The sequence below is a fragment of the Ailuropoda melanoleuca genome, chromosome 12 (genome assembly GCF_002007445.2).
Source record: "Ailuropoda melanoleuca isolate Jingjing chromosome 12, ASM200744v2, whole genome shotgun sequence".
NCBI lineage: Eukaryota > Metazoa > Chordata > Mammalia > Carnivora > Ursidae > Ailuropoda > Ailuropoda melanoleuca.
Genome location: NC_048229.1, coordinates 34,621,880 through 34,646,286, shown reverse-complemented (window position 1 = coordinate 34,646,286; position 24,407 = coordinate 34,621,880). Strand labels below are relative to the sequence as shown.

At 46.8% G+C, this 24,407-nt stretch overlaps 3 long non-coding RNA genes across 3 annotated transcripts; 2 read left to right on the top strand and 1 right to left on the bottom strand.

Annotated features, from left to right (window-relative positions):
* Positions 1-1,557: 1,557 nt before the first annotated feature.
* LOC105239624 lies at positions 1,558-15,207 on the bottom strand. The gene is made up of 3 exons (XR_858513.3): positions 14,236-15,207; positions 3,167-3,348; positions 1,558-2,715 (listed from the first exon to the last, which is right to left on the bottom strand). It is a non-coding gene; the product is annotated as an uncharacterized LOC105239624 (long non-coding RNA).
* Positions 6,397-8,284, top strand: LOC117795125. Its single transcript, XR_004618952.1, has 2 exons — positions 6,397-7,406; positions 7,596-8,284. It is a non-coding gene; the product is annotated as an uncharacterized LOC117795125 (long non-coding RNA).
* LOC117795126 lies at positions 9,346-9,938 on the top strand. The gene is made up of 2 exons (XR_004618953.1): positions 9,346-9,496; positions 9,685-9,938. It is a non-coding gene; the product is annotated as an uncharacterized LOC117795126 (long non-coding RNA).
* Positions 15,208-24,407: the final 9,200 nt, after the last annotated feature.

Here is a 24,407-nt window from a genome sequence, read left to right as displayed (position 1 = left end):
AAGCAGACACTTAACTGAGCCCCCCAGGTGCCCTGGAATGTTATTCGGCTGTTAAAAAGAAGGAAATTTGGAGGCACCTGGGTGGCTCAGTTGGTTACATGCCCAACTCTTGATTTCGGCTCAGGTTGTAATCTCGGGGTCTTGAAATGGAGCCCCGCATCAGGCTCCATGCTCGGCTCAGAGTCTGCTCGAGATTCTCTTTCTCTCTCTCCCTGTGCCCCTCCCCCTGCTCACGCACTCTAAGTAAATAAATAAATAAAACCTTTTTTTTATAAAGAAGGGAATCTTGCCATTTGTGACACCATGGATAGACCTTCATAGCAATATGCTAAATGAAATAAGTCAGAGAAAGACAAATACCATATGCTCTCACTTATATGTGGATCACAAAAACAAAAAAACCAAGTTCACAGATACAGAGAATAGACTGGTGGTTGCCAGAAGCAGAATGGGATGGGAAGCGTAATGGGTGAAGGTGTTCAAAAGGTACAAATGTCCGGTATTAATATAAATAAGTCCTGGGGATGTAATGCACAGCATGGGGACTATAGTTAACAACGCTGTGCTGCAGGGGGCGCCTGGGTGGCACAGGGGTTGAGCGTCTGCCTTCGGCTCAGGGCGTGATCCCGGCGGCGTTGTGGGATCGAGCCCCGCATCAGGCTCCTCTGCTGTGAGCCTGCTTCTTCCTCTCCCACTCCCCCCTTGTGTTCCCTCTCTCGCTGGCTGTCTCTATCTCTGTCGAATAAATAAATAAAATCTTTAAAAAAAAAAACAAAAAACAAAAAAAAACAACGCTGTGCTGCACATTTGAAAGTTGCTAAGACAGTAGGTCTTAAGAGTTCTTATCACAAGAAAAATAAATTTTGTAACATGTGTGGGAACAGATATTAACTGGGCTTGCTGTGGTGATCACTTCACAGTATATACCAATATCAAATAGTTATGTTGTACCGGAAACTAATATAACATTGCGGGTCGATTATATCAGGATTTAAATAACGAAACCAAAGTTCTCAAGTAATTATGTAATCAGTTATGTAGAGAAGTTCCTGGAATCCTAGAGACAAAAATATTACTTGTGGCTCTGAGCTCCCCTCAAAACATAGCAGAAAAGGATCATAGTTGAAGCTACCGTTCTCCATCCTCCCACACTGGGGACTTCAGACAAGCGCGTGTCACAGACTGTCACTTGGGTGCAGCTGGATCAACAGCTCACAGGCGTGTTACACGAAGTTGGGACTGAGTCGGTAAAGCTGTTGGAACGCACTGGGCAGACGATCCCAGCAGGGCTAGCGTGGTGTCTAAAGAGCTAGACAGAAGGAAGTCTTCAGGGAAAAAATGATCCAGAGGTTTGAGTCTTCATGACCCCACCACACAATTATAAGAAAGGGGATCTACCCCCAGGAATGAAAGGATGAAGGTAGCCACCCTCTCTACTCACACCCACCTCCCCTCAAACCTGGAGCAGCCAGTGCGCCTGAAGCCTGGGGGCCCATGAGGCAGGGCTTTGGGGGCCACGTGAGAGGCTCTGGGTCTTATTCAAAGTGCAGTCAGACGTGTCTAAGGGGACTCTTTATTGTTTGATTTGTTTTCCATAAGTGACACAATCTATTTACATGATGTTATTCTAGCAGTTTCACTCCACTTGCCGGGTGGAGAAAACTCCGGAGAGGAGACAGTGGAAGCTGAGTGTGGTAGGGAGAAGAGTGACCCCCAGGGATGCCCACACCCTGCTCCCCAGAGCCTGTGAATACGGGGCTGGACAGGGCAACGGGGAATTAAGGTTGTTAATAGGCTGGCCTTTAAATGGGGGACTATCTTGGGCAAGCCGATGGCTCCAACTGTGTCAGGCTTCTGAGCTACAAAACTAGGGTTAACAAACCCTGCTGTGTGAAGCCACTGAGGTTGTGGTAACTTGTTACAGCCGCAGTAGGGACTGAACGCCCTGCAAGACTGGTTAGATCCTGCCAGGTCCACGTAGGAAACCACAGTTTGGACTCGTGGTCATAGTGGAGAAGAAAGAGGGAGAGAAATAGGAGAAAGGTCAGGGCAGGTGGGGGACCTGGAGAGGGTGGCTGACAGATCGCACATGGGGCAGGGGGGACCAAAGATTCAATAGTGACTCATGATTCTTGCTGCAGCAACCACGTGGCGGGAAAGACCTTTAATAGAAGGAGATGTGTGCAGGCCGAGCCTGTGTGAGGACCGAAGTGAACGCTGGAGTTCTGTGTGCAGTTCAGGTGCGGAGAGGGGACGCTGGGACGGGTTTGGCTTGGTCCCAGCTTATGCGGGAGGCCAGAAAGGAGAGGTGGGGGCCGTCCATCCAGCGGGACAGGATCCTCACAGTGTCTACCGGGGCCTGGAGGTCCTCAGACTCATGGGGGTGGATGCGGGTGGGCAGGGGGACAGCTGACAGCACACGGACTGGAGCGAGGTCCCGCCTGGAGCAGCGCCTTCGTGTCCTGCAGCCCGCGGTGCTGTTTGCTGGCGGCCCTGCTGGTGGTCAGCACAGCCCAAATGTTGCAGCTGAAGAGTCAGAGCGTTACTGGCCGGGTCACTCTTCACCACCTGCGTCCTTTCTTCTCCTCTGTGTTCCGTGTTCAATGGAGATTACTCCATGTCTTTACTTTATGGGCCCAAGTAGAATGAAAGGAATCCAAACTACATTTTGTCTTGGGAATCTTTTGTGTCCTTTCCTCATGGAACTTGAAGATACTAAAAAAAAAAAAAAAAAGAAAGAAAGAAAGAAAAGAAATTCAAATAAAAATCCACCATCACCAGGGTACCGGCAGAAGCAAACACCCCTTTAGTCAAAAGACTCATCCCCCCTTCTCCTCTCAGTCACCACGTGTCCTCACACGACCAGGAACAAGAATGCGAACCGCTGACATCTATGTGGGGTGACCTGTCACAGCCCGAGCCTGGGCACCCCCCAGCTCACAGCTTCAGTCTCACAGAGCCCATGGTGGCTCCTTCTCGGAGCCCTGGCACCAAGCGTGTCCTAGGGAACTCTCAGGTCACATCAGGATCCTGTGCTGACGGAACAGGAACACTGACAGGGCAATGCCAGTGCCTAAGGAACATCATCATGTGTCTCTCGTGACCAGCAAACCAGAAAACTCGTGGGGCTCACATTTCTAACACAACAGACCTCCAGGGCACCTACCGGACACTGTGAGTCCACGTGTGGACGTGCTTTCAGATACATGGAATTCGGTAGAGGTTTCTGGGACCCCACTGGCTTGGGTCATACCCAGAGAGTCTGGAAGAATCATCTGGACAAAAGGGCCACATTGGCAGTGGGCCGTCAGCTGCTGCTTTCCGACAATGACACTCAGCTTGTCGCTTCTGAAACAAAGTTTAAAGGTTTGGATTTGCCTGTCAACTAATTCATTTAAACACTGTAAGAGCGTACGAATTGTCCCGTTTCCCCCGTCAGGTGACTATGAGGAATATCCACTGTATGGCTTCACCCAGAACTCTCATTTTTGATCAAAATTACCGTTACTCCTGTAGTTTCTTACAGCCCCTGCGTATCCTTGAAAGTATCCCCACTGACGGGTTCCTGATAGTCCAGCAATCAGAACTCCCAGGACAAAGTTCACAGGCCACAGAGTGCTGGAAAGGCAGCCATCAAGCCCCACGTGTCCCCCCACACACTTGAAAAGTACATCCAGCGGGGCAGCTGGGGGCTCAGTCAGTTAAGCGTCTGACTCTTGATTTTGGCTCAGGCCATGATCTTGGGGTTGTGAGATGGAGCCCCTCATCAGGCTTTATGCTGGGTTTGGAGCCTCCTTCGGATTCTCTCTCTCTCCCCCGTCCCTTCCTGCCCCATTGCACTCACCCTCTCTCTCTCTAAAAAAAAAAAAAAGGAATGCAAATGTATTTCAATATCAGAATGTAACTCTCCATGGCAACAGACTAAAGGAGAAAAACACTTATCTCACTAGATTTAGTAAAATTACTTGATGAAATTCAACCCTAATTCTAAAAAAAAAAAAAATCCTTTGACTTCTGGGAGAAAACTGGGAAAGGAATACATTCATATCCTCCTACAGCTGCCTAAAGAGTAAAGTAATTCATATACGTCACTGACGTAGCGCCTGGCACCCATTAGGCACTAAATATGTGTGCATCTCCCCAAGCATTTCTCTCTCACACATCCATCTTTGCTCCCTGATTTATGCTTGATTTCCTCAGTTGAGCTTCCAGATCATTCGGTTGATTTTTTGGCAGTTATTCAGCAATTAAACTCAATTTTTTGTTTATTTGTTTTTTAATTTCTGGGAAGTCTTTCTTTTTCTGCTTGCACCCTTCCCATGGGAGTTCATCAGCCATCTCCCTGAATCCCTGACGGTCAGAAGGATGTTGAAAAATTTCCATCTGAACTTGTACACAAAGTTTCCAGCAGTCACGGATTCCATTCATACATCCGGCGATTGCTCCCTGACCTCCCTCCACTGGCTCTCCCCAGATGTGTGTGCAGTAGCCACCAGTTTTCTCCTTCATTGCCCTGTTTTTCTCTTTCCTTATGGATTTTTCTCAAATGTGTTATATTTTTTTGGTTGTAAAGTACATATTTACTAGGACTTGGTCGATTATCATGGGTGTATGCTAAAGGTTTGCTCTGTATTTGTATGAGTCCACACTGGGGCTTCTTCTTAAATTGACAGCAAAAACCTTAAAACTTTTTCTTGTTTTCACATTGCGTATTGGAGATATTCAAAATAATTGCTTATAACATCTGTGGTGGATATGGAGAGCGACAATTAAAACAACAGCAACAACAACACTTCACTATGTGTCTTCACTCAGCTTAAGGAAGAGAACCAGCACCCCGCAGCCCTGTGTTCCTGGCCAGCCCCACTCCCAGCCCATCCCTCCCCCAGCTGCATTCTGCAAAATATTCCCTACCCTTTTAGTTCTTCTTTTTTTTAACAACGCATGGCTATTCATGCATTTCTTTCTTTTTGACTCAGTCTGGTCCATTTTTGTAGGTAATCACTGAACAAATTATGCAGATTTCGCAATCAGAAGGCTCATGATCTCCTTCAAGCCATTGTCCTTTTTCCCTTTTCCACTCCTAACATTGCTTCTTGTGCCTTGTCTCATTTTTTCCGATCACATGGTCAGAAATTTATTTTGAGGGGCGCCTGGGTGGCACAGCGGTTAAGCGTCTGCCTTCGGCTCAGGGCCTGATCCCGGCGTTATGGGATCGAGCCCCACATCAGGCTCCTCCGCTATGAGCCTGCTTCTTCCTCTCCCACTTCCCCTGCTTGTGTTCCCTCTCTCGCTGGCTGTCTCTATCTCTATCAAATAAATAAATAAAATCTTTAAAAAAATAAAGAAATTTATTTTGAAAGAGCCACCTCTAGACTTTTGTGATTCTTGCTCATCTCTTATGTTCTTTTTCCTTTGAATTTGTTCCTTTTCTTACTTCTACAAGTAGATAATTAGCTCATAAACAACCATTCTTTCATTCTTTTCTGTGTTAAGCATCTTAGCATTTTAAATTTTTTTTAAAGATTTTATTTATTTATTCAACAGAGATAGAGACAGCCAATGAGAGAGGGAACACAAGCAGGGGAAGTGGGAGAGGAAGAAGCAGGCTCACAACGGAAGAGCCTGATGTGGGGCTCGATCCCATAATGCTGGGATCACGCCCTGAGCCGAAGGCAGACGCTTAACCGCTGTGCCACCCAGGCACCCCTTAGCATTTTAAATTTGCCCATGAGCCGGCCTCGGTTGCATCCTGTGTGTTCTATAGAAAGTTTTTGTTTTTGTTTTTTAAATTAGGCTCCGTGGCCAGTGAACTCACAACTCTGAGATCAAGACCTGAGCTGGGATCAAGAGTTGCTTAACCAACTGAGCCACGCAGGCACCCCTAGCGAAAGTATTTTTTCTGTTAATTATACATATTTTGAAATTGCCATTATCATTTTTTGTCCAAGCACAAGTGCTTTAAGAGATGGTTTCCATTGCAGATGGTGATTTTCTGGTTACCCTTGTACTCAGCTTTCTGACTTCATAGCACAGTGTTCACAGAGCATTCCATCTATGAGTACTTACTGAAATTTGCTCTTTGGTCTAGTATGTGGCAAATATTCAAAGTTGCCATGTGTGCTTGAAAAAATGTATTGCAACATTTTATATAGAGAGAGGCCAAACTTTTTTTTTTAAGATTTTTTATTTATTTATTTGACAGAGAGAGAGACAGCCAGCGAGAGAGGGAACACAAGCAGGGGGAGTGGGAGAGGAAGAAGCAGGCTCCCAGTGGAGGAGCCTGATATGGGGCTCTATCCCATAACACCAGGATCATGCCCTGAGCCGAAGGCAGACGCTTAACTGCTGTGCCATCCAGGCACCCCAAGAGAGGCCAAACTTCTTGCACTGCTCCAATATTCTATATCCTTCCTGACTAGCTTTGCTTTCTAATCACTGAGAGACACAGGCTCAAATCTTCTACCAAGAGAGTAATGAGTAGCCATATGAACCAACAAATTGGGTTACTATTTTGGAACCGAGATCCATCAGTAGGAGAGATTTTTAAACATTAAACATGAAACATTCTAATATTACCCCTACTCCTACAGAAAAGAGAAAGAGAGAACACATCCCCAGCTCTTACTGTGGGGCTAGAAAAACCTTGACCCCCAAACCAGAAAAAATACAGAAAGGAAAAGAACAGGCCAAAGTCAACATATAAAACATCCTACAGGAATAGGAGACACAATGCAGCAATGAACGAGAAAGGTAATGTGCATGAGATGTAGGCTTTATTAAAGGAATATAGTTAGTTTAACAGTAGAAAATCAGTGTAATCCACAGCATTAATGATTTAAAGGAGGAAAGCCATGTGATTTTTTTCAAAAGATGCATTTAAAAAAACAAACAAACAAAAAAACCCTCTACCTAAAATTCATCCTCAGGATCAAATTGGTCCCAGTGACTATATTCCTCCCATACACAATCCCCGGGTCTAGAGGAAAGGGAGCCCCACCAGAGCATGGGAGAACTGCAAGGTTCCTGTCAACACAAACAGAGCTACTCTTTTACGGAAGATCAGAGCTCCAAGAGCCAAATGGTAAAAGTGGGCCTCTCCGTCACCCAGCTGGTAAACAGACTGCAAGGTCACAAGACATGCCTTGTGTTGTGAGAATAATCCTGTATCGCTTCAATGTCAATAGCTCTGGGACACGTGCAACAAGCTCACTGGCCAGGACCCCTCCCTGCGTGTGAGAACGTGATGACGGAGAATGACTCATTGCCGGCGGTTTATAACAGGCTGGCAGGAAGCAGACAAGTGCACACTCGCCATGTCTGATAACGAGTCAATCATGTTCCCTATCAAACATTGGGTCATGGAGTTCATGGTGGAAGCTGTAGCTACCTTTGTCCTGCATAAGGTAAGAATATATAATCCCAGGTTTGTTCATAACATTTCTAGAGAACCAATGGGAGGTCATGGATTGGTTTAAAAAGATATGCCAATTTCTGCTGAAGAGAACACTTATTTATGTCATTGACAAAGTTATTTCTGTTGTACACAGTATGATTAACGGAAAATTCTTGATAAATATGCTATATTGTTTTAGACACAAGATGTTTTCTAAACCGAATGATTTAACTACTCGTCTACCTGTGTAATCTGGACTTCCTGCGAGAATTCTTGTCATCGGAAAACTTATATCTGTTTACACAATATGATTGATGGAAAAAAATTTGTTTTTACTGAAAATTCTTGATAAATATACCATATTATTTTGGACACAAGATATTTTCTAAACCGAATGATTTAATTACTCGAATACGTGTATAATCTGGACTTCCTGAGAGAATTCTTGTCATCGGAAAACTTATTTCTGTTTACACAATATGATTGATGGAAAAAAATTTGTTTTTACTGAAAATTCTTGATAAATATACCATATTATTTTGGACACAAGATATTTTCTAAACCGAATGATTTAATTACTCGAATACGTGTATAATCTGGACTTCCTGAGAGAATTCTTGTCATCGGAAAACTTACATCTGTTTACACAACATGATTGATGGAAAAAAATTTGTTTTTACTGAATATTCTTGATAAATATACCATATTATTTTGGACACAAGATATTTTCTAAACCGAATGATCTAATTACTTGAATACGTGTATAATCTGGACTTCCTGCGAGAATTCTTGTCATCGGAAAATTTATTTCTGTTTACACAATATGATTGATGGAAAAAAATTTGTTTTTACTGAAAATTCTTGATAAATATACCATATTATTTTGGANCTGAATTGGTCCTAGGCACCATCACATCTGGGTAGAACATGAAATTCTAGCCTGTGCCGACCACAAACGGTTACATTCTGCCACAGTTCTCGGAAGGAAGTTTATTTGGCTGAGCTCCACCGAGCTACTGCCTCAGTGACCTATCTCTATATAATAAAGCTAGTTTTTCATAANAGAGAGGCCAAACTTCTTGCACTGCTCCAATATTCTATATCCTTCCTGACTAGCTTTGCTTTCTAATCACTGAGAGACACAGGCTCAAATCTTCTACCAAGAGAGTAATGAGTAGCCATATGAACCAACAAATTGGGTTACTATTTTGGAACCGAGATCCATCAGTAGGAGAGATTTTTAAACATTAAACATGAAACATTCTAATATTACCCCTACTCCTACAGAAAAGAGAAAGAGAGAACACATCCCCAGCTCTTACTGTGGGGCTAGAAAAACCTTGACCCCCAAACCAGAAAAAATACAGAAAGGAAAAGAACAGGCCAAAGTCAACATATAAAACATCCTACAGGAATAGGAGACACAATGCAGCAATGAACGAGAAAGGTAATGTGCATGAGATGTAGGCTTTATTAAAGGAATATAGTTAGTTTAACAGTAGAAAATCAGTGTAATCCACAGCATTAATGATTTAAAGGAGGAAAGCCATGTGATTTTTTTCAAAAGATGCATTTAAAAAAACAAACAAACAAAAAAACCCTCTACCTAAAATTCATCCTCAGGATCAAATTGGTCCCAGTGACTATATTCCTCCCATACACAATCCCCGGGTCTAGAGGAAAGGGAGCCCCACCAGAGCATGGGAGAACTGCAAGGTTCCTGTCAACACAAACAGAGCTACTCTTTTACGGAAGATCAGAGCTCCAAGAGCCAAATGGTAAAAGTGGGCCTCTCCGTCACCCAGCTGGTAAACAGACTGCAAGGTCACAAGACATGCCTTGTGTTGTGAGAATAATCCTGTATCGCTTCAATGTCAATAGCTCTGGGACACGTGCAACAAGCTCACTGGCCAGGACCCCTCCCTGCGTGTGAGAACGTGATGACGGAGAATGACTCATTGCCGGCGGTTTATAACAGGCTGGCAGGAAGCAGACAAGTGCACACTCGCCATGTCTGATAACGAGTCAATCATGTTCCCTATCAAACATTGGGTCATGGAGTTCATGGTGGAAGCTGTAGCTACCTTTGTCCTGCATAAGGTAAGAATATATATCCCAGGTTTGTTCATAACATTTCTAGAGAACCAATGGGAGGTCATGGATTGGTTTAAAAAGATATGCCAATTTCTGCTGAAGAGAACACTTATTTATGTCATTGACAAAGTTATTTCTGTTGTACACAGTATGATTAACGGAAAATTCTTGATAAATATGCTATATTGTTTTAGACACAAGATGTTTTCTAAACCGAATGATTTAACTACTCGTCTACCTGTGTAATCTGGACTTCCTGCGAGAATTCTTGTCATCGGAAAACTTATATCTGTTTACACAATATGATTGATGGAAAAAAATTTGTTTTTACTGAAAATTCTTGATAAATATACCATATTATTTTGGACACAAGATATTTTCTAAACCGAATGATTTAATTACTCGAATACGTGTATAATCTGGACTTCCTGAGAGAATTCTTGTCATCGGAAAACTTATATCTGTTTACACAATATGATTGATGGAAAAAAATTTGTTTTTACTGAAAATTCTTGATAAATATACCATATTATTTTGGACACAAGATATTTTCTAAACTGAATGATTTAATTACTCGAATACCTGTGTAATCTGGGCTTTCCGCGGGAATTCTCCAGATAATAATCTGGAGAACGAATTACTTCACTAGCTTATCTAGGGCCAGTGGAGGCCGGGTGTGTGCTCAGCTCTCTCTCCGAGACACCACCTGACATATTGTACCAAACTCACAAAGAAGCCTGGCTCACAACTGTGAACGGGAATTTTAAAATTGAATCACTCATGTGACGCAGCTCTAACATGGAGCTCAGAAACCACTGCTGAATTGGTCCTAGGCACCATCACATCTGGGTAGAACATGAAATTCTAGCCTGTGCCGACCACAAACGGTTACATTCTGCCACAGTTCTCGGAAGGAAGTTTATTTGGCTGAGCTCCACCGAGCTACTGCCTCAGTGACCTATCTCTATATAATAAAGCTAGTTTTTCATAAAATAACAATCGTAATTCTTTCAGAATTTACATAAATCTACGGGTGTTACCTTCATCAACACTTTCTCCTCCCCGCTCAGAGCACATTTCAGATTCCTCCTGAATCTCTGCCTCCCAGATTTCAACAAAGGCTCGATTTGCTTTGCGGCCTCAGTTTTTTCTTGTTTCACACAACTGAGCAAATAAACTTCGTATCCACAAATGGAGTGTCTGCCGTCTTATTGTCCTATTCTAGCCTGACTTCTTTCCCCTGCGTGGCTCAGGGACTCTAGCCAGAACCTGAAGAAGGGGTAGGGGAAAACCACCGGATGTGGAAAAGAGAGCACCATGGGGTGGGGCGGGGCAGGGCGAGGAGGGAGGGGTCTGCAGCCTGGGTGAGATTTGCTGATTGGCCAGGAGCACTTCCTGCACATGATGACGCAGCACGCTCCCTGCAGAGATGATAAAAGCCTGGCTCTCTAGGCTCCATAGCCCTTCTTGCGACCAAAGCCCAGAGGTGCACGCACCCTTGTTCTACAACAACTCAGTTATGTTCAGTATCAAACGTTGGGTCATCAAATTAGTGGTGGAAGTTGTAGCTACCTGTGTCCTGCATGAGATAAGAGTTTATGTTCCTGAATTTTTCGTGACATTACCGGAGAACCAATGGAAGTTCACGGATTGTTTAAAAAAGATGTGCCAGTTTATGTGGAAGAAGACCCTTATTTATGTCCTGAGCAATCTTGCTTCCATTATACGCAAACGGATTGTCAGAGAAGTCTTCATAAATATGCCATATTACTTTCGACGCAAGAAGATGTTTTCTAAACACACAGCTGTGGTTGTGGTTTAGCTACTCTTACACCTAAGCAACCTGGATTCTTTGGGGGGAGACTTAGCAAATTCCTTTACTAGCTTATCTACTGCCAGTGGAGTCTTGTGTGTGTTGTGCTCAGCTCTCCCTGAGGCTGGCCCATTGTACCAAACTCACAAAGAAGACTGGCTCACAACTGCGAAGGGAAGCACTGAAACTGAACCACTAATGTTAAGCAGTCCTAACATGGAGTCCAGAGACCCTTGTAGCAATGGGTCCTATGTGATGAGGCTGTGGGATATAGGTGAGGTTCAGTGGGGTGGAGTCCGGAGCCGACGACAAAGAATTCTTGCGGTGTCTTTGGTGCAAAATGGTGGTTTATTAAAGCACGGGGACAGGACCTGTGCGCAGAAAGATCTGCTACCCCAGGTTGTGAGGGGTGGCTGATTATATACCATGGGGTTGGGGGTGGTAAGGAAAAAAGGGAGGTTGAGAAAGTCCTTTCATAGGTTAAAGAAGACTTCCAGGATACTGGAGGCCTTGCTGTTGTCAAGTTAAGATTGTTGACCCCTCTAGCAGTTGTTAATAGTAAGATAGTTGGGGGATCCCAGGAGAATGTTACTTTCCTCCTATCACATGTCCTTGTCAATGGGCTTCAGATTTCAAAGAAATTGCATTTTATTTACATTTCTTTCTGCCTCAGCCTCCCTCAATTTGATGGAGGGGGTGGTAACGTTAGGGCTTCAGGAAACTGAATTATGGGTCTTGCAGGGCTGTGATCTCTGTCAGTTAACCATTTGTTTTCTCCCTTCCTTAGTTTTAGGGCAGCCGGGAGTGCCGAGGAATGTTGCATACATGGGTGGGGGGTTGCAGGGTGTCAGCTTCTGCTTTGTCTTCAGCCGGCCTTCTGTTCCCTCATCACCATGCACATCCTCCTCCGATGCCACAGGAACTCCCCCCTGTGCCGACCACAAACGGCTACGGTATGCCCTAGTTCTCAGAAGGAATCTTATTTGGCTGAGCTCCACCTAGCAGCTACCAACTGTAGGTAGTAAAGCCACTTATCTATGTCACACCAGCTAATTCCTGCAGAAGAACTTTCATCAGCCTGTGGTTTTACCATCATCCACTGTTTCTCCTCCCCCGCCCCCACCCCTCAGAACACACTGCCGCTTCCTCTTGAATCTGTGTCTCCCAGATTTCAAAAAAGTTTTGTTTTGCTTTGAAGCCTCAGTTTTTTGTTTTTTGACATAAAGGAACAAATAAACTTCGTATTAACAAATGGAGTGTCTGCCGTCTTATTGCCCTATTCTAGCCTGACATTTTTCTCCTGTGTGGCTCAGGGTCTATGGCCAGGACCCGAAGAAGAGGTAGGGGAAAACCAAGGTGATGAGAAAGAGAGGTACACGGGGTGGGGCGGGGCGGATGGGGGTGGTTTCCGAGGTTGATATTCTGGGGCTCAGCATCCCAGGGGGATTTGGGGATGTCTCCTTTCCCCAGGAGAAATTCAAGATGAGAGAAATACAAACCATGAACTGGTTGGAGGAGTTGTGGGGCATGTATCCCAAATTTGGCCAGAGTAGAGCCAGCTGGGTTGAGGACTGAGCTGGGGGAAGGAATAGGGCCTCCGAAACGCATGTTCCAGGGGCCCCACGGTGGAATGGGTGTGGTGAAACTCAGAAAGCTCACAAGAACGCCCCTTTGGGTCAGGAGAGACGCCATGGAGGGAGAAAGGGTGTGAGTAGAACAGCCCTCCTCAGGGAACCCCAGAGATCCTAGGGCTGACCTGGAAATCTGGAGCCTGCCTGTGTTGGCCTCCCTACTCAGTGTGGAGTCTACTTCTCCCTTTCCCTCTGCCCCTTCCCCCACTCATGCCCTCTCTTTCTCTCTCTCTCTCACATATAAATAAAATCTTTTTTTATAAAAAAGTCCATACTCCCAAAGTGATGTACACATTCAATGCAATCCACATTAAAATCCCAATGGCATTTTTGGCAGGAAGTAGAAAAAAATTCATCCTTCGATTAATAACCCCAAGGAGCGAGAACAATCTAGAAAAAGAAGTGGGAGGCTTATATATCCCAATTTCAAAACATATTACTGAGCTACAGGAAACAAAATAGTGAGGTCCTGGCATAGAATGGAGACACACACATAGACTAATGGAACAGAACAGAGACGCCCCAAATAAAGCCTTCCACACATGCCCAGATGATTTTCCACATGGTGCCATTCCCACTCAAATGAGAAAGGACAGTCTCTTCGATGAAAAGCCTTGGGAAGACAGGGCAGCCACATACAGAGAAGGAAATCAGACCCTTTCTTTCTACCACACACAAAAACTAACTGAAAACAGATACCACATCTCAACAGAGAACCTAAGACCATGAAGCTGAGAGAGGAAAGGGGGAGAAAAGCTTCTTGACATTGGATTTGGCAATGATGTCTAGCCCACAACGCCAAAAGCACAGGCAACAAAATTTCAAGCTTACAGACTGTTGGCCCTCAGCAGAAACAATCAACTGAGTGGAAAGGAAACCTACAGAGTGGGAAAAGGATTTGCAATTCATATGTCTATTAAGGGATTAATGTCTAGAAGATGTAAAGAAACTCTAAAATTCACAATAACAAGAAAAACAAACTACCCAACTACACGATGGACAAAAGTCTTGACAAGACTTTCTCCAAAGATACAACGGCCACCAAGCTTCTGAGAACATGTCGGCACCACTAATCATTACAGGAAGCAAATCAAAGAACAAACACGCATCGTGTCACACGGTTAGGATGGCCACTATCGACAGCAATAACCAGCAGAACCCAAGAACCAAAACCGTAAAACCAGTTGTGCTGGTGAGGATCTGGAGGAATTGCACCCTGGCACGACGTTGGTGAAAATGTCAAATGGCCCGTCTGCTGTGGAACACAGTGCAGATTCCTCCAAACGAAGAAAGAGACTTACCGCATGATGGAGCCATCTCACTCCTGATTTTACCTCCGTAGGCATTGGAAGCAACGTTGCGAAGGGTACTTGCACTTCCCGTTCGTTGCAGGGTTGTTCTCCAGAGTTGAGAGGTAGAAACACGCGCATGTCCACACACAGAGGAATGGAGAAAGAACGTGTGGCAGCTACACAACGGGACGTTGCTCAATCTTAGAAAAGAAGGTAATTCTGGACCTTCTGCCAAGTGAAATGGGCAAGTCACAGAAAGACAAGTACCCTACGATTCCTCTTATATGTGCTATCTAAAGTAGTCACATTTACAGAAACAGAACTGCGGGGGCCGTGGGGGCAGAGGGGGAGGAAACACAGAGCTGTGGGTACAGATCTTCAGTCACGAGATGAGCAGGAGCTGGAGAAGCGTTGCACGGCGGTCAGAATACATGCGCGCTGCAGAACTGCACACTGGTACAAGCTTAATGGCGGTAAATGTGAGCTTACTGTGTTTTACCGACTAATTTTTCACAGATTTCTTTAGGGGAGAAATTGGGGTGAAGAGTCCTGGGGCCTTTGAAACCTTCCTGCTTCAGAGAGGAAGCGCTGGGTGTGGCAAATACAAGGGGCTGGCGGGTGACGTTCATTTCCTGTTCCCGAGCAGCCCATTTCCCCCCAGATGGTTGCTTGTGGCGTCTCCGAGCCCCTCAAGAGCCCACCATGGGGAGGAGGCTCAAAGCTCCAGTGGTGATCGGGAGTCGAGGGGCCGAGGTGGGAGGGGAAGGGCCGGGCAGGGACGGAAACGGGTAGAGGAGGTAGCAGCGTGGAAGGGGGACAGATGAAAGGATTCAAGAGAGCTGAAGGGTCCAAGATGTGACATTAAAAAATAAAAAGAAAGAAAGAAAAAGACAGAGGGGGCCCCTGGCTGGCTCGGTAGGTACAACATGAGAGTCTTGATCTCGGGGTCCTGGGCTCAAGCCCCCTGTAGAACTTACCTAGAAAAAAAAAAGAATTAAATTAAGTTAAATTTAAAAAGGAAGAATGAGGGGCGCCTNTGCCTGGGTGGCACAGCGGTTGGGCGTCTGCCTTCAGCTCAGGGCGTGATCCCAGCGTTATGGGATCGAGCCCCACATCAGGCTCCTCCGCTATGAGCCTGCTTCTTCCTCTCCCACTCCCCGTTTGTGTTCCCTCTCTCGCTGGCTGTCTCTATCTCTGTCAAATAAATAAATAAAATCTTTTAAAAAATTAAAAAAAAATAAAAAGGAAGAATGAGGACAGGGGACGGTGAGGAGGGAAACACCTTACAAGAGCAGGTTGGGAAGCTCCTGAGCCAGGTGCCGTGTGACCTTTGAAGCTCCCTTGTGTTTAAGAAAACCTTTGCCCTTTCTGAAGATAGTAAATGGAATCAGCACCCTAAAGGGGAAGCGTCTGGCTGGCAGGGCAGAGGAGAGAGGAGGAGAGTGGCTCATGCCGTTAACAGGAGGTCAGGGCAAAGAGGACATTTTGCAAAGGGCACCAAACATGTCACTTGGTGACGTTCCTCCCACTCCCGGGCTCCAGGACAGGCATCGAGGGAACCCCTCGGAGTGGGCAGAGCTTCAGTGTCACAGGAAAGGGACCAGAGTGACCGCCTCTTGGAATATCACCCATCCTCACTGAAGACAGCCAGATGTGCCCCGGGGCCGGTCCCCATTCTGAACTCAAGGGTACTGTTGAGGTTTACATTAAGAGACGAGATTTCTTACCACGTTTTTGACCCCACGCAGCCCTGGGCCACGACAGCCACGCTGGGCCCACCAGCCCTGGGCTTGTTGAACGGACCCTCCCTTTTTCTAGGAGTCTTTTCAGCTTGGGTCCACGAAGCCCCAGCCTCCCCGCCTGCGGTGGCCTGAGAGACTTTCCGTTCAGGGGCTGCCCTCCCGGGGACACGTGGGCAGGGATGAAGGCACGTGATGAATCTGAAGACCCAGAGGAAGGAGCCTGGCTCAAGAGAGACCATGGGGAGGAGAGGGTGTGCGTGGAACCACCATCCAGTGCGGACATGTGTCCCGGGGCCACCTGGAAATGTGCAGCCTGCCGCATGCTGGCTCTCACACCTCATCACTCACAGCAACGTATTTAACAGCAGTGTCCGTTGCAGCAACAAGAAGCCCTGTCACTTTCAAGCAAAACAGAGGGGCTCTGTCCTGACGGCGCTTTCGCTCTCCCGGATCCACTGCTCTAATATTGTCGGAACCTTGTCCGGTGGTTGTCATAAAAGGGCTCTGCACGCTCTGGAGCGTGGAAAGTCTGTACAACGGCACTAATGTGAGCACATCAGCTTCATATGCCGTTTCTGAATCTGAGTAGTTTCACATCAAACCCACTGATGGTGGGAGAAATGTGTCCTCAATGGGCAAGTTTGGATTAGTGTTTGAAATAACACATATGGGGCGCCTGGGTGGCTCAGTCCATTTGGCTCAGGTCATGATCCCAGGGTCCTGGAATTGAAACCTGAGTCTGGCTCCCTGCTCAGCGGGGAGCCTGCTTCTCCCCCTCCTCTCCACTTGTGCTCTCTCTCGCTGTATCTGTCTCTCTCTCAAATAAAATCTTAAAAATAGATGAAATAGCACATATACTCTAAGAGAGCTTAATGGATAAAGAAGGAAAACTGTAATGGGAATAGCTCTGACACCTGGAGAGGTGCCCTCCCTCGGCCTTTCTCCCCCACCCTCTGGAGTGTTCACCTTTTCTCCGTTTTCGGGATCCACACACTCTGAGGTCATCAGGCCCTCAGTCCCCATCCCGTCCTTCCCATTCTTGAATGGATCAGTGAAGCAGAATACAGAGCCCAGAAATAAATCCACAGATATATGGTCAATTAATTGACAGGAAAGGAGCCAAGAATATACAGTGGAGAAAGGCCAGTCTCTCCAGTAAGTGGTGTTGGGAAAACCGGACAGCCATATGCCAGAGAAGGAAACTGGACCACTATCTTGCACCAAACGCATTCACTCAATCGGATTAAAGGCTCGAATGTAAGATCTGAAACCACAAAACTACCGGAAGAAAACACAAGGAGTTGGTTCCTTGACCTCAGACATGGCAATGATTTTTTTGATGTCACAGGAAAAGTGAAGGGAATAAAAGTAAAAATCAACAAGTGGGATGACATCAAGCTAAAAAGCTTCTGCACGGCAAAGGAAACCATGAGCAAAATGAAAAGGCACCCTACCCAATGGGAGAAAAATTTTAAATCATCTGTCTGATAAGGGATTGATATCGAAAATATAAAAAGAGGGATGCCTGGGGAGGCCACTGGGTGGCTCAGTCAGTTGAGTGTCTGACTCTTGATTTCGGCTCAGGTCATTATCTGGGGTTTGTGAAATTGAGCCCCGTGTAGGGCTCCAGACTGAGCTTGGAGTCCCTTTGGGATTCTCTCTCTCTCCCTGTCCCTCTCCCCCTCCCCCCAACTCATGTGTTCTCTCTCTCTAAAATAAATTAATAAATTAAGTAAGTAAGTAATGCAAAGAGAAAGAAAAATGAGGGGCGCCTGGGTGGCTCAGTTGTTAAGCGCCTGCCTTCGGCTCAGGTCATGATCCCAGGGTCCTGGGATCGAGCCCCTCATCGGGCTCCCTGCTCAGCGGGAAGCCTGCTTCTCCCTCTCCCACTCCCCCTGCTGGTGTTCCCTCTCTCGCTGTGTCTCTCTCTGTCCAATAAATAAGTAAAATCTTAAAAAAAGAAAAGAAAAGAAAAAGAAAAAAGAAAGAGGGGCACCTGAGTTGCTTAGTCAGTTAAATGACTCTTTTTTTTTTTTTAAAGATTTTTTATTTATTTATAAGGCAGAGACAGAGACAGCCAGCGAGAGAGAGGGAACACAAGCAGGGGGAGTGGGAGAGGAAGAAGCAGGCTCATAGCAGAGGAGCCTGACGTGGGGCTCGATCCCATAACGCCGGGATCACGCCCTGAGCCGAAGGCAGACGCTTAACCGCTCTGCCACCCAGGCGCCCCCGGTTAAATGACTTGATATCATCTCAGGCCTTCATCTCAGGGTCATGAGTTCAAGCTCCAACTTGCGCTCCATGCTGGGAGGGAAGCCTACTTAGAAAGTATATATAGAGAGAAAACTCTTACAACTGAATTGAAAAAACAGAAAAACAAACCAAAAAACCCAAATGATCTGATTCATAGAGGCAGAGGGACGGAATAGACATTTTCTCAAAGGAGACATACAGCTGGCCATCATGGTACATGAAACGGTGCTCAACATCCTTAGTCATCAGGATGTAAGCCAAACCCCTAATAATATTGCTCCACACCTGCTAGAATATGGTATTATCAAAAGGCAAGAGAGGGGCGCCTGGGTGGCACAGCGGTTAAGCGTCTGCCTTCAGCTCAGGGCGTGATCCCAGCGTTATGGGATCGAGCCCCACATCAGGCTCCTCGGCTATGAGCCTGCTTCTTCCTCTCCCACTCCCCCTGCTTGTGTTCCCTCTCTCACTGGCTGTCTCTATCTCTGTCAAATAAATAAAATATTTTTAAAAAAAAAGGCAAGAGAGAACAAGTACTGGGGAGGATGGGGAGGAAAGGAAAGTGGGGCAACTGTTATAGAAAGCAATATGGCGAGTCCTCCAAAAATTAAAAACAGAGCTACCATCTGATCTAACAATTCCACTTCTGGGTGTATATCCAAAAGAAACAAAATCACTTCTTCAAAAACATATCTGTACCACCATGTTTACTGTGCCATTATTCACTAGGGCCAAGACACAAAAACAACCCAAATGTCCGAGGGATAAATGGGTAAAGAAATTAGGTGGGACCTAATACAGTGGAATATTATTCAGCCATAAAAAGGCAGGAACTCTTGCCATTTGCGACAACGTGGCTGGACCTTGAGGGCATTGTGCTGAGTGCAACCAGTCAGCCAGAGAAAGACACCGTAGGGTCTCACTTATTTGTGGAATCTTACAGAGAACCGTTGGCGGTTGCCTTGTCCTAGGGGCAGGGGTGGTGGGGATGAGTAAAGGTGAGCAAAAGTAAAATCTCCCAGCTAAGTAAGTCCTGGAGGCGGAATGCACAGCATGGTGATACCGTTAACAATACTGCATCGTGTGTTTGAAAGTTGCTAAGACAAACAACTATGAGTGTGTGAGCTGATGGACGTGACCTATCCTTATTGTGATCATTTCACAATATGTACATAGATCAGATCCGTGTGCCTTAGCCCTGGAGTAATTCATGTGTTTATGTGCTTTGCAAGGGGATTGGAGGAGCATGAGTTAAGTCAAGCTGGGGCATTGATGTTAAACGTCAATTATATCTCTGGAAAAAAGATATCAAAAGCAATATTTCTGTCCTCTCAAGTCTTCGAATGGAAAACAAAATTGGGTGAAGGACATAGAGTGAGGGTGTCACGAGGAGCTCTTTCTCCTTTGTCTAAGATGGCCAATGAAACCCTCCGTGGTGAGGTGACATCTGAGGGAGACCTGAAGAGAGGGAGGGAGCAGTCCTGTAAGTCTCTGGACAAAGATTATTCCCAAGAGAGGGAACAGCTCGTGTAGATGCCCGGGGGCAGGAGCTTGCTTGAGTGTTGAGGAAGGGTCAGGAAGCCACGGTGGCCAGAGCACGTGGGGTGAGCGGGACGGCAGACGTACGGGCAGGAAACAGGCTGGGGAGGGGCAGTGCTGCTACCAGAGGGTTGTCTGCGAGGAACCAAGGAGCTTGGGCCAGAAAGCAGACAGTCCACATCACTAAGCGCCCTGTTGATTTCCACTGACATTTTCTTTATTGCAAGACTTTCTCCATCAGAGCACTGAGTTGCTGGACCTTCTGGCAGAAACTCCTCATCTTCCTGCTGCTGAGTAGCCCCAGTGTAGGGCCTCTGGGCTGCGGGGAGGACTTCGGATTTCGGTGTGACTGATGTGTGAGTAAACAGGAGGGTTTTGGGGCAGAAGAAGAATGATCTTGGGTTTTAAAGGAACTGCTCTCTGAGGATCAGAGATCTTACAGTGGAGACTGTTGTACGGGAAGTTGGGGACAAGGAGGCGGCAGGGGGACCCGTCATGAGACTGTCACGATACCCTCATTGAGGAGTGATGGCTGTTTGGACGAACGTTTGCTCTCTATTTATAGGTTGCAGAGAGACTGCAGGGTTTGTTGATGGAGTAGAAGCCTCCAGAATAATGCCAAGATCCCTGGACTGAGCCCCTGTAGGATGCACTTGACTCTGGCTGAGAAGAGCAAGACTTAGGGAGGATCGGGTTGGGAGGTGGCAGGAATAAAGGTCTCGGCTGTGGAGATGGCCCGCTGAGGTCTGGGAGAGATGCCCCAGCTTGACTTAACTCATGCTCCTCCAATCCCCCTGCAAAGCACATCGTGATAAGCTACCCACAGCAAATCCTGCACTCACGGACAGCAGAGTCACACGTGTGCGGTGTGGGTCTGTCAGATGCCGGTCAAGCCTCCCGGGCACTCAGGGCCGTGGAGCCAGTGGACCCCAGCCTTGCTGCTCCCAAGAGGCTGCAGAGGGGCTGCGGCCCAAAGCCAACACAGCATCTCGATTTCCCAGCGTTTCCCCTCCGGGAAGTAGCAACAGCTTCCTTAGCAAGCTGTCTCTCCAATCCCACCCGTGGAGGTCTTTCTGGAAGCTGCAACCTGAGCCTGCTTCCAAATATATAAGTAAAAAATAAAAAATTCAGTTAAATAAGTAATATTTCTCTAAAAAAGGAAGGCAAGCCATTTACGGACTGGTGACCATCCTGGGTCATGAATCAACCGAAGATTACGAGTTTTTAATTCCGTCCCCCTGATGTCAAAACAGAGAGCCACAAGGGCGCCTGGGTGGCGCAGTCGTTAAGCGTCTGCCTTAGGCTCAGGGTGTGATCCTGGTGTTCCAGGATCCAGCCCCACATCAGGCTCCTCCGCTAGGAGCCTGCTTCTCCCTCTCCCACTCCCCCTGCTTGTGTTCCCTCTCTTGCTTGCTGTCTCTGTCACATAAATAAAATAAAAATCTTAAAAAAAAAAAAAAACAGAGAGCGACAGAGAGAAGTCAGCCCCCAGATGTCAGATGGACAAACACCAAAGAAGTCTGGGCTTCCTGGACGTATCTTAATCAGGTGTGTAAGGATGGCCCGGGGCAGACATATTTTGACGGATGACCCACCCAGCCAGGGAGATGTGACCTCGTCGTCATGCAGCCCCACTGCGGCTCCAACGGTGAAATAATTACTCTAGTCCCGATACTCACACTGAGCACAACCTGTCTGGCTCGCTCCTGTCGGATGTTCCCTCTCTTGTGTTGGTGACCACACTGGACGTTGCTGTGTGTTGTGTCTCAGATGGTCCCAGGAAAGCCCCGGCTTCTCTGTCTGGAGCCACGCCGGGGAGCTCTGCTGGGAAAAGCACCAGCGCCACTGGATAGAGCCTCTGCTCACCAGGCTCCGAGGCTACTTAGTGGTTTTTCACCTTTAGGCGCTGAGGTCTTCCTTCCCTCTTAGAAAATGGGGACTCGGACACATCTTCTCCATCATACGACACACAGCCCTCTTCCAATCCCCGTCTCTGCAGCATTCTCCTAAGACCAACATTTAGTGTAGACATTATTATGTCTATTTAATGGCGTTCATATTTGAGCCAAATAGTTGTCGCGACCTTGGATTGTGGAGTCAAAAATTTGTATCCCCGAAGTACATCAGGGCCGGAGAACATTCTCTCTGTGAGCTGGGGAGAGAGAAGGGAAGGGATGGAGACAGAGACCTATGAGGACCCAAAAAGAGTAGAAAAAGCCAAACTGATGGAGCTCACGGCCAACCCTCCAGGCTACCCTGTGGCGGTGCCTCCCTCTGGTGGCTGAAGTATGTATTGCAGCCCCTGGCGGCATCACACCTTCCTTTTTCCGGGAGGAGACCTACCAGTCCATGGTCACTCCTGGGGGCAACCAGCTATATCAACGGCAGGACCCACTGTAAAGTGAAATTCAGGGCTCCTTGTTCAAAAATTGTTAAGAATTTCAAGATGGCAAAAGCACACTACTACTCCTAACCGCAGGCCCTTGTAATGCTTGAGTGATTGCACGGATCACCAGCCCGGAAAGCCAGCCCTGCCTCACAGGGCAAATGGATGTGTTCGTCCTCCCTGTGAATTCCACATCAACTCAAGCCACCAAAAACCTACAGAAACGGGGAGCTCTGGCTGTCTTGTAATTCCCAATGGGAGAGTTTTGCGTTTTCTTTCTTTTGAAAATGACACCTGGTATTTGGCTCTGGCCAAATCAATGACCAAATTGGAGACGATTCGAACATCAAAAAAATCAGTGAAACACATTGGCTATATGAAAGTCTATAGTTACCCTGAAAAAAGAGGCAGCAAAACCAACCCCTAACTTATCCCCACTGGAGATGACAAGAAGCAACTCCTCTCCCTGAAAGCCTGAGTCCTGTCCTTCCAGCAGACACCAGGGTCCAGGGGTGAGGGTAGCCCCTTTGCACAGAAGGTGTGTGTGTCTGAACGCAGGAGGGATGACAGTTAGTGACTGTCTTTGTGCACAGTGGGCTCAGGCCAGGAACAGGACAGAGGGTGGGGGGGTGGGGGGATGGAGTCTGGGGATGTGACATCCACAGGAATTAGGTGTCCCCTCAGGGCCCCACAGGATCTCCGGGAGATAATGCTGGGGAGACAGATCTCCCCGTTCCTATTGGGGGGATGGTTTTCTAGCCCTCGTGGGGGACGGTGCATGAGTTTCTTCGGTTCCATAACAAATTACCACATTTGGTGGTTTAAAACAAGAGAAAGTTTATTCTGTCTCAGTTCTGACGGCCAGAAATCCAAAAGAAAGTATCGGCTGGACCACGTTCCCTCCAGAGACTCTAAGAAAGATTCTGTTCCTTTCCTCTCTGGCTTTTGGTGGCCGACGGCATTCCTTGGCCTGTGGCCAAATCACTCGACCCTCTGCCTCTGTCTTCATGTGGCCTTCTCCTCTCTGTGACTTCTCCGCTTCCATTTCTTATAAGGACACTTCTAATTGGATTTAGGACTCATGCAGAGACCCCAGGGTGATTTCATCCCAAGATCCTTAACTTCATTGTATCATCAAAGAAACTTTTTCCAGATAAGGTCACATTCACAGATTCTGGAGTTTAGGACATGGACATATCTTTGCCGGGGTGGGGGGGGTCACCATTCAATGCACTACAGCCAGCCTGATGGGATTAGGGGTGATGTTCAGAGCTGCACACATGGGGCTCCCCCTAAACTGCGATGAGTCCCCCTGAGTCTGGGCTTCCCCTGCAGTCTGCAGGAGTTGGGGGGGGGCTTGGAGGGGCAAGAGGGAGGCCCCAGGAGAACTCTGCCAGGCAGGCTCAGATATGGGCCCCCAAAGACCACCAGCCTGAGCCCCAAACACAGCCAAGTTTTTAGAAAAAGAAGGGCTTTCTAAATACCACTTGCGATGTGGGACCCTTGTGTAGATCCTGGCTAGAGAAAAATGGCATAAAATACATTTGGGGACAAGCAACAAAAGGGAAAATCATAACTGGACCTCATCAGAAGTGAAAACTTTTTTTTTTTAAAGATTTTATTTATTTGACAGAGATAGGAGACAGCCAGCGAGAGAGGGAACACAAGCAGGGGGAGTGGGAGAGGAAGAAGCAGGCTCATAGCAGAGGAGCCTGATGTGGGGCTCGATCCCATAACGCCGGGATCACGGCCTGAGCCGAAGGCAGACGCCCAACCGCTGTGCCACCCAGGCGCCCCAGAAGTGAAAACTTTTGTGCTTCAAAGAACTTCATCACAAAAGTGAAAAAACCTGCAGAAGGGATGAAAAGTTTTGCCAACTGCATATCAGATAAGGAACTTGTATCTACAATAATCAAGGAGCGTACACAACTCAATAATAAAGAACTATTTCCTACTAAATATCAGCAAAGGGTACAGACAGATGTCTAAAGAAGACATACAGAAGCGCCTGCTGGCTCAGTCGGTGGAGCCTGGGGCTCTTGATCACATGGTTGTGAGTTCAACCCCTATGTTGGGTATAGACATTACTAAAAAATAAAATCTTAAAAAAAATTTTTTAATAGGGGCACCTGGGTGGCGCAGTTGTTAAGCGTCTGCCTTCAGCTCAGGGCGTGATCCCGGCGTTCTGGGATCAAGCCCCACATCAGGCTTCTCCACTGGGAGCCTGCTTCTTCCTCTCCCACTCCCCCTGCTTGTGTTCCCCT